Below are 11,185 nucleotides of genomic sequence, written 5' to 3'. Positions count from 1 at the left end.
TTAAAACCTTGCATACGCTTCTCTCCTTTTTTATTCATCAGTCATTGACATGACATAGTATCTCAGGGGAAAGGCATGGAACTGTGAGCAGGGAGCTGGAGGCGCTGTGGCTGTGGCTGTGGCAGGAATGGAGGACTGTGATAGGTGAGTGTTCTGTGCCTTTACCTGTCAGTTCTGTATCCACCTCCTACACCCAGATATATGTTGTGGCATGCTCAGACAAAAACTCACAGTTTAGAAGCAGTCTTATCCCCAGTGCTCCCTCAGTCGTCAGTCGTGAGAGATGGTCCTCCACTGTAGTGTCAGGGGACCTCTTTAAGCATCCTCTGCTTAATGCCTTAATCAGCCCCCTGCTGAGGCTCTCAGGACCCCTGGAGAGGGCTGAGAGTGTGCCGCACAACACAAAGGAGGCCATGTGTGTGTGTGTGTGTGTGTGTGTGTGTATGTGTGTTTGAGGGCTTTGTGGCACTCTGGAATGCTGTTGGGCTCATGGTGATTACCCTGACCAGGGGTTCAGTATTGTAGCACTGCACCCAAGCGCCTCACCTTTACAAGGCCCCCCTGCTGAGAGCCAGCAGGATCCCAATGCAGCCCCGCCAATCATGGGCACTTAGAGTGGGCACAAACATTTATCTCAGCCACTTAAACAGTGATATGTACACTGAACACACACACAGCCACACAAAACACAACATCGCTATTCACTGGTCTTTGAGCACACAAAGACATTTATCACAGCCACTTAGCCAGTGAACACACCCTAAACACACACGCGTGCGTGCACACACACACACACACACCATAAAAATGATAACTAAAACATGTAATATATAACTATTTCAGTTATCAAAATGCTACTCAATATCCTGGGAACAAGATAAATAGATAGATAAATAAATAAATAAATAAATAAATGTAAGAGAAAACAAAAAAAAAAAATAGATAAGCAATCTAGTCAGAGAGTGTAGTTTATCTATTCAGTTCAGCTATTCCTCTTCCATTTTGTTTTAATGCTGCTTTTATTTCTGTTTTAATTCTTTCTGGACATATCCAGTGGCCTAGGACTGAAAAAATCTAGGGTGAGATTACAATATTGCAATATTATATGTGCTTAAAGTGTCATCGTTAGCTTTTTTGTTTTATGACAGCCCTATTGTAATGATATTTGACACAAGAACCAGAGATCTGACATTAAAGACTTGGCTTTTTTGTTTTTTATTTTAAGGAAAACAATATCATCAACTACTGCACACCCTTTCATCAGACATCTCCTAGACTGGCTCAAAGGTCAGGCTATTTTTTCTGGGCCTGAAATTTTTACAAATCTATTTCCTTGCTAAAATAGCAGAATACAATTTGGTATAGATTTATATAGAATATTATTTCCATTTTTTGTAAACCTTTTTAATGGATGAAAATCTTTGTACCTCAGGTTGGGTGTGGAAATGTGCTCCAGGCCTATAAAACCCTGAAAGTGCCTCTTTTTATGGATAACTTGGTATCTTCATCTGAATCAGTTAAAGGTAACCTGTTCTGTCTCTCTACTGATGCAACTGCAATGCAAAATGACTGATGCTCCACAGCACCTTGGCAGTGGACAACTACGTGCCTCCCCCATTGACGCCCACGTCCTCTAGACTGCCCGCTGGCATTGCTCAGCCGCTTTCCCTCAGTGGTCTGTTCTGGTCCAGAGATTATTCATACAGGTAGCACTAATGAGAAGAACTGGTCCTCACCCATACAGTTCTGATGTCAATATGTACTGCACTGATGTGTGAAGAACTTGTATACTTGATGTGTGTAGAACTTGTACAATTGGCCTTTTTGGTCTTTTTTTTTTTTTTTTTTTTGTGTGTGTGTGTGTGTGTGTGTGTGTGTGTGTGTGTGCGTGCAGTGAATTTAAAGTCAGAACACGGTAAGATTGGCAGATGTTCTCACATTCTGGCAGCTGGGAGGAAAACTGGTCTTTATGGCTACTCCACATTGGAAAAAAATTGCATATAGAATTTACCCCCCAAAAAATTGAGGTAGCAATTTGCAGGCACTTTTTTGGGGTAAATTTTACCCCATGTTTTATTGAGTAAAGTTTAACCTATTTTTGTAAGTAATATCCACAATGCGCATGTGGTAAAGCCTACCTAATATTTTTTAGTTCAACAATTCATATCAAACATATTCTGTCAGTTTTTTTGCATAAGCATGTATTTACATGCTGCCTTATCACTAATATTCCCAGTTACATAAGTAGGTTAAGGATCAGTAGCTTGCTAGCTAGACAAGGTTAAGTTAGCTACACAAAGTAAAGTTAAGCCACTATTTTACAATGGCTCGTAAGCTACTTGTTTAGTATGTGTACAACTGTGCTTGACTCTTAATTTTAGCATAAATCTGAGGAGTAATGTGCCAGGAGAGGTTGCTATATTAATTTCTCTAAGATAGCTGCTAAGCAAACTCACTAAAGGATGGCAATTAGCATTAACCAGCACGTTTGTGTTAGCTTAGCCACAATTGAGCTAGCATTAATTGGCATTCGCAAATGAATTGATACCATATTCTTTATCACAGAGGCAAAATATTTCTTACTTTAAATATCACACTTTTGAATGTCACGTCCTGTGAATGTCCAGCAGGCCAAAAAGTCCAACTGAAAAACTGAACCAGACAGAACCAGTGTCCACCAGCATGGGCTGTGATTAATGCATGTCTGCGTGATCATGGGTACATTTTATGAGGCTTTTGCCTGTTGTAGATTTTACTTGAAATTTTGTACTACATAATATGCATAATATTAAGTAAAATTGAACTACTTTTCTCAAGTGTGTTTTTTTACTGTACAAAATTAGGTATATGGTGTGGATTTTACCCAAAATCACAGACTGCAGTTGATAATTATTTTAAGTAAACATTATGTAATCCATGAGGATTCTCTATTTCAACCCCAGAAATATATATATATATATATATATATATATATATATATATATATTTTTTTTTTTTTTTTTTTTTTTTTTCACAGTGCAGGCTCTGAAAAAAGAAGAAATGTAAAATGATATGAACATCCAACCCAGCAGGATCAGATGACATCTTTACTTCCCTGTCAATCATATTCAAATCCATTATGCCCAGAACATTCTCTCTCTGCAAATTCCCACCCACTAGCCAGCTCTCCCCTATCACAGAAACTGGGTGGGTGAGGGTGAACATGTGCTTCCTTCTAGACACATGAAGCCAGCCACCACATCTTTTCAAACAGCTGCCCATGCTGTGTCACAGGGCAGTGTAACACACTTGGAGGAAAACGCTATCTGCCCTTGTCTGCATGCATGATTGTTTAGTGTAACACTGATTGACCAGGGAGAGAGATTAATGCCATCCCTCCTACCCAGAGAGCACAGCCAATTTTATTCTTCAGGATACCCCTGGCCAAGAATGCCTTTGGCAATGTAGGAATTCGAACTCACAATCGACAGGCTCAACATACTTCTTCCAAAATTGGGAATTACAGCTTTAAAATATTTACATTGTTCTGTGCTAAGTGTAAAATACTGCAAATATTGATAACAGAAGTGTCATTTATTATTATATATATATTTTTTACATCATTCTCTGAAATGCTATGACTGAATAATAGCATTTTGTTTTTACATTGTTATTATCACTGCAGGGAGGTACTTGACCCATTGTGAAGAATAAAACAAGTGGGGTAATATTCATCTCAGCAGAAGTGCAACTTGCCAAATATACCTAAGCTTAAACCCCTACAGTAAGGTACCGCTCAAGTGTCTCCTCTCTAAACTTACTTATTATCAGTGTGTTAGATGACAAACCCTGATGTCGATTAGTAGGTGCTACAGGAACACTTACCCATACTCACAATGCTACACTGTGCTGTCTCTCAAAAATACTAAGCTTATTTTAGCACGCTAAAAATAAATCTGACATGTGAGACTGGTCTGAATTTTCCACAACATTTTACTAGCATTTTTAATTAAAATGTCACAAAACTCATCAAAACAACACAACTAAGAGATTTCAACAGTTTTCAAACACAACCTCCAGGGCAGACAAAGTGAGAGGGAATAGAAAAGTTTGCCTAAAATAAATAATTTCACTCTCCATGAAGAAGATGAACATAATGCATCCTTGCTCAAAAAAAACCAAACATGGTTATCTTCAGTGCGAATACATGCTTAGTGCACTTAACTCAAGTGTTCTGGGAGAAACATGGCTGTATTTGGCAGGGCGCTGGGGAAATTTTGGCAGGCAAAACACACTTCAGGAGCCTAACTGGCAGGATCTAAACAGAGATTGTTATTATGCTAATGCCAAATAAAGTCCAGTCCCCCACACTGCTTCTGTAGCAACTCTGTCTACTGCCTCAGCGCCATAATGGAGGTCATCCTTCAGTACAGCCCACTCGAGCCGCTGCCGAGCCATCTATGCACAAGCCAATTCTCAGCTCCTAACCCCTGCTGGATGCCAAATGGCTTTAAGTATCTAGTACATTTAGTTAACTTTGCAAAACTTCATTAAGTGGAAGTGTGTTATTCCAATGGCCCGATTTGCTTTGCTCTATGCTCATGTTTTTATAGCGGTTAGTGGCAGGAGTGGAAGAAGCACTGAGAAAGTATACTAATGTGAAAGTGTAGATATTGTTTCAAAATCTTACTCAATTTAAAGTGGAAGAATACAGCCAAAATGTACTCAAATTAAAGTAAAAACGTTGCTACTCAAGTATTAAAAAGAAAAAAGTAAATATGATGAAATTAAATAATTAACTTTGAAAACATCAGCCAACCTCTGTAAGTTTGCTGGCCATATGCATGACTAATTATATATACAGTTTGAAAATGAAATAACTATGAAGTAATCAGACCTAAAATATCATGTAAACAACCATTATTTAACATTAGCTAAACTGACTTGCTGCCTAGCTAATCTATATTAGTTGCTTGAATTGATGCTAGTCTAACCTGGCATTGGCAAAGAAAACAGGTTAACTATATCTTTTATTTATATAAATATAACCAATTAGTATAAGCAAATTAGTTAATCCCTCTGCAGCATGCTTTTTCAAATTAGATGGAGCTCTAGGGAGGCAAAGCAGAGCTGATTTTATACAAGTATTTGGTTACTCCAGCATATTGAAATATTTTATGGAGGTAGGGCCAAAGGCAGTGGGAAGTCGAAGCTCGGAATTATTTCATTGCCTCCATGTTTGTCATTTGACCTCAAATGCAGTCAAGTGCAGCATTAGCACCAGTGGCACAAATATATAGACTCTAAATAATAGAATTATCCTACTCTAAGACCCAGTTGCAACCAGGTTTTAACTTACTGGTCAATATCTTGAGGTGTTGCTTTAGATAATCCACCTTCCTCATTATGCTATCTATTTTCTGAAGTGCACCAGTCCATTTTCCAGCAAAACCTCCACACGACATGATGCTGCCACCCCCATTCTTCACAGTTGGGCTGATGTTCTTTTAATTAAAAACCTCACCCTTTTTCTTCCATACTTGGCAATGATCATTATGGCCAAATAGTTCTATCTGACAGAGAGAACACTCCTACAAAATGCAAGGTCTTCTTCCATGATTAGATCATCGAAGGTACTTGGCTGAGTACTTTGGATTTTCCATGGTATCACAGGCAAAAAGGAATTGGTCCTTAAATATAGCAACAGGTGCACTCCCAATAAACTCTTAGTTATCACAATTGGCCAATCAGAAGCTTCTAAAAGTCATTATCAGAATCTTCTATCCTGTTTAAAGAGACAGTCAACTTGATGTATGTAAACTTTTGTCCCACAGAAGTTCTGATATAGTGAATTAAAGCTGAAATAAATCTGTGTGTAATTGATTGTTTTAAAATAGCTTTTGATGTGGACAAAGTAGATGCACTAATTGACAAAAAAGTTTCGCTGTCACTCATGCATTCCAGTGAGTAACATATGTGACTAAAACACAAAGAAAAAAATTCATTGCACTGAATTACCGGTCTAATGGGAAGGGTGAGCATAAATTTCATCACACAACTTTCCAAAAGGTTAGGAGGTGTGTTGGAAAGGGTCTCTTGTCTGCTGTCACATTCAGCTTCAAACGATACATAAGGGGAAAAAAATCCAACAGGGCGTGTTGTTATAGGAAAATATTCCATTCAGGGATAGTGTGATATGGCCTGATGTGAAGTGAAGTTACTGTTACCACCCCAAAGTGGATTAATTTCGAATAACAGCATGACTGATAGGAGCTTGCAAATGGGTCCAGCATTTTCAGTGCATACAAAGAATTATCTCTGTACTCTGATTTTACAGTGAACCAAATCTCTGCCACACATGAGGCATTTTGGCTTCTCCTAATTATTTACCATCCCAGTTCTAAATCTATATTAGAGTGATATTCGTAATATTAATTTGTAAAGTAAATCAAAACAACAAATGATGCAAGTGTGTTTCTCTCATGACCCCATTTGTAAATGGGTGACCCCATGTGGGGTGGCAGCCTGTAGTTACCTTGCTTCTGGTAAATATCCTCCTGCTTTAAGCTGGACAAGCTGGATTTTTCAACAAGCATAAATATGCAAAGTTGATCAGCTGATCAGTGAGAGGCGAGGCAAGGTCAGACAATAGCTGTTCTAATGAGAGTTGCTCCTTGGATCTGAGCAGGACAAGTGATCCCAAAGCATTTGCACTGCACCAACCTTCATGAATGCTGCATTAGCTGCTAGGAGCTGGCAGCATGCTGGGAGCATGGGGGATGGCTACCCGGCTCTCTTACATAATGAGAGCTCTAGGGTTAGAGTTAGAGTTAACACAGTGCTCTCTCACATTCTGGAAAAACGGATGCGCAGACTGGGATTCCCTCTTGCACAAAGTGAAAGAGAGATAGTGAGAGAAAGATGTTGATTAAATTGGGCAATGGAGTAAGTGAGACTGGAGTAAGTGGGAACAGTTGGAAGCAGAGGACGGAGAAGCAGTACTATAAGGGACTACTGTTGTATTCTGCTATAATGTGCATTGTGGTAAATCACTGAGTTCCTCATCTGATATTGTGTGTGTGTGTGTGTGTGTGTGTTGGAGGATGATTCATCAGTGAAGATGATGGAACAGATTGTTTGTGAATGGAGCAGGAAGGAAACAGAGCCACGCAATGTTATTACTATGCTTTCAGTGTCATGATTACCTGATTAAAAGGTTAGTAGTAATAAAGCAAGGATCAGGTCATTCCAATATTGAATTTGATATAGTACCATGCATTTAAAATTCAAGCTGAATATAAAAGCAGTATTGTGTAACTGCAAAGAAATGTCTAGCATTACACACATTTTGTTCCTAATTTTTCCCTCAAGTATTTTTCTAATTTTTTTTCTAAAATTCCATCCATAAATACACACTTACATCATTGCTGTAAGTGAGAGGTTACTGCATTAATTCTACTTATTATTATTTTGAAAAGACCAAAGAATCTGGGACTTAAATCATGGATAGGTAAGAGAAGTTGAAGGTCCTGTGTTGACAGCCACACCCTATTACTAAGCCTATTACTGAGAGTGTCTCCACTGGTGATCTGCCTGTGACTTGTGATGTTGTGAGATCCAGTGCTGGTAGGTGTGTGCTCTCTCCCACACATCTTCTGCCTTGTGGAACCACTTGTCTACCACTTGCAGGTGCCATAGTGTGTATCAGAACACAGGTGGCTGGTACCCTAGAACACACTGGAAAGGGGTAAGACAGAGTGAACAGACTTGTGTTCATACTCTGCCATGATCATCAGAGAGTGGGAAATCTCCCCAGATTTTGGTTAGTTATGTAAACTTGGTAGTCGGTATAGAGATGATACCCTCCTCTGCGTTTTTCCCATGAAGCCATGCCATAATCTGGATGTGAATTGACCTCCGTTTGTGTCTATATACTATGGAATGGCATAGTGACTAAACACTTGCTCAAACAACCCTTTGGCATCCTGGAAAGCCGTAGATAGAGATTTGACAGGCACTAGTCTTCAGGTTTTCAAAAAACAATCTACCATTACCATGATGATGGTGAATCCATTAGAGGGTTCCATTATAACCTATTAGAAGATCCATTATAAAATCAATGGCTTAGTGTGACAAGGGTCATTGAAGAATGGGCAATGGCATAATCTTGCCTACTGAAAGGGTGCAAGGAGACTTGGTCATGGAAGAAGTAATATAATGGGTGATGTCTTGAGTGAGAGTGGGTTAACGGTATTGTTGCTCTAGTAGTTGTATAGTGCATAAAATAACTCGTAGCAACCACTTTGTGTGCCCATACCAGTAGTTAGTCCTGTAATTGCTGTGGGACATATGTCTTTCCCTCATGTGTCCTTGTATATGTGTCAGATCTGCCTCTAATGCCTGACATATCTCCTCATCAAAATTGCACATGATGGTAACCAATATGAGTGATTCTGAGACAAAGAAGCCAGTCTTGTGTTTGGAACAAGCTCTCATGTAGATGCATGACTCATCAGCCTTTTCTCTTTTTAATTTTAATTTAAAAAAATAAAGAGAAAAGAACAATTTCCAACTGCGTTGCAGCAGGTAAAGCACCTTACCTGCACAAATGTACTCAAGATTAAGGTGATACATTGGAACTACAAACTGGTGTAGGGTTCCCTCCAGCCAATATCTCCAAAATTAATAACACAAATTTTATAGCTAGAAGTTCCTGGTTCCCCATGTTATAATTTCACAGAAGACAACTTGTGTGAATAAAGGGCAGAGGGTTAACGTTTTTGGAGAATTACCTTGGGCTAAATGGCCATATCTCCCACCTGCAATGTGTCAACCTCTACTATGAACAGTATTGAAGGGTACACATCCTTTAATGTAAGGGCTGTGGTTAATCTCTTCTTAAGGGTCTAGAAGGCCTGAGAAACTGTGGGGTTCAATCTTAGTTTGGTTTTACCTTTAACAGAGAGAACCAAGGAGCTGAGATGATACTGAAGTTTCTCATGAAGTGAGGATAGAAGTTTGCAAAATGTAGAAACCTTTCAAGCTTCTTTAAGGTTTGCGGTTAAGGCCATTCAGTTACTGCTGATACCTTCTGCTAATCCATTTGTACCATTATTCATTGATCAGATAGCCAAAGAAGGAGATCAAGTTTTGATGGAATGGGCCTTTTTTTTGCTTTAACAAACAACTGGTTATCAAATAAACAGAATCAGAATCTTATGAACTGCTGGTTATGTTCAGACAGGGTAACAGATTGAAATAAGATGTAATCAATATAAACTGTTACCCATTTGTCCAAGATGTTGTGAAGAACATCATAAACAGATGTCGTTTGAAGACTGCCAGTGAATCATCTGTTCGGACTTCCCCTAGATGTCCCAACAGCTGAGTCACTGGCAGTCTTCAAACGACGTCTAAAGACCTACCTCTTCTCAAAATGCTTAAATTAGCACTTTGTGTTGTCTGTGTGCTTTTTACTGTATTACCTCCCCAACAGAGGTTTTAGACTGTTGGTATTCTTAGTCTGAGACCTAACGAACCAATATCGGAATGTATTTACTGATAAACTCTTCAAAGCACTTCTGTAAGTCGCTCTGGATAAGGGCGTCTGCCAAATACCATAAATGTAAATGTAAACAAATGGCTGAAAAAAGGATGGTGCATTGACCAGTCTTTGTGGCATTATTAGGTATTTATAGTGGCCTCCTTCTGGCAGAAAAGATTGTCTTCCACTCATCCCACTTTCTAATGTGAATGATATTATACACAATTCTGAGATCTAGTTTGGCAAAGAAACATGACGTATTCAAATGCTATATGGAAGAAGGTCCAAAGGAAGAGGCTGTTATTATTTGAGTGTGATTTTTTTTTTCAGGTCTCCATAGTCGATACATAAAAACAGGCATCATTTTTCTTAAGGAAAAAGAGACTAGCTGAGGCTGGGGATGTCAACTCGATAGCACATTCACATAATGTGGTGGAAGTTTGGTGGCTCTAATTTTACTAGAGGTCAGACTTGAGGTCAGTTTTTACTCAGATTTACTTCAGATTTTACTTGAGGTCAGAACAACATGAGGGAATAGGAAACTCTGGAAGAGATTTTGGGTTTCCATGGAGGTCGAGGAACAGGGAAAGTTCAGAAGTAAGTGTAGACATTTCATTTTACAAGAGGACGGCCATGCCATTATCTTCTATAGTCTATAGTTGAACTGTAGAGGTGTAACCCGGGCAGGCCAAGGCCTGCCTCATAAGAGGCTGATTGTATGAAAAAGAATGGAGTCCATTCTCCATTTGTATTGTGTTACACCTACTGTCAGATACAGTAAACTAAATATTTTTGGCTTTGAGCAGCAGTTTGTAGTTTCTTTTCTAAAAACCTGTACCAGCACAACATCTAGTTTCATCATTTCCAAACCTTCACCAGTTTCCTGGCCTGCATGTAATGATCAAAAACAATTGTCTTAAATTTCATGGGAATGGAGAAAAGGATTGAACTCTAATTCTAGCCCTATCCCTAATTTTAGATACTCGACCCATGCCAATTTCAATTAATTTGCAGTGCAGTGAGATGCTTTCAGACGGTCGATAAAGTGTATGCAGTGTTTATATGTGTCCCTCTGTGTTTCAGCCAGAAGTGAAAGCACCTTAGAAAGGCCAATCCTTAGAGATGCTCTTTACTTGAAGCTGATCGGATTTTGAGATGCTGTTTTTTTTGACCCATGAGAAGAGCCTGTCTTGTTAGCGACCTCCAGCAGAAAAAAAGCTGTAGGAGAAACTATCTCTTTTAATGAATTACAGACAGAGACGTAATGAATAGTTTTGTGGAGCACACAAGTGGAACAACACTTGTGCATATCACAGCAAGATGAGGGATGAACTGTGTTATTCACTGAGCTCTATAATTAGTCTTCCTCTTGCTCTCCTGTCTATAAATCTAATGTATCATAGACTACCATGGACACTGATGACAGGAGAGAAGTTGTGGTGTAACAGCTGAAGCACAATACTAAGTACACACCTGTATATTGAGTGAAAAAGTATTTATGAGCAATCCAAATAGTATTTGGATTTAGTGTTAGGATTCCTTCTAATTATGTAGTTGTGGAATGTCTGGATGAAACTCTGCTGTTTTTTTTTTTTTAGATGTCTTCTCCTGTCCAATGCAGCACGCTCATAGGCATACTGATATTGATTGCATATGAACATA

Source organism: Pangasianodon hypophthalmus, chromosome 7 (assembly GCF_027358585.1).
Source record: "Pangasianodon hypophthalmus isolate fPanHyp1 chromosome 7, fPanHyp1.pri, whole genome shotgun sequence".
Taxonomy (NCBI): Eukaryota; Metazoa; Chordata; class Actinopteri; order Siluriformes; family Pangasiidae; genus Pangasianodon; species Pangasianodon hypophthalmus.
The sequence above is the reverse complement of the archived record's forward strand: the minus strand, read 5'-3'. Positions refer to the sequence as shown.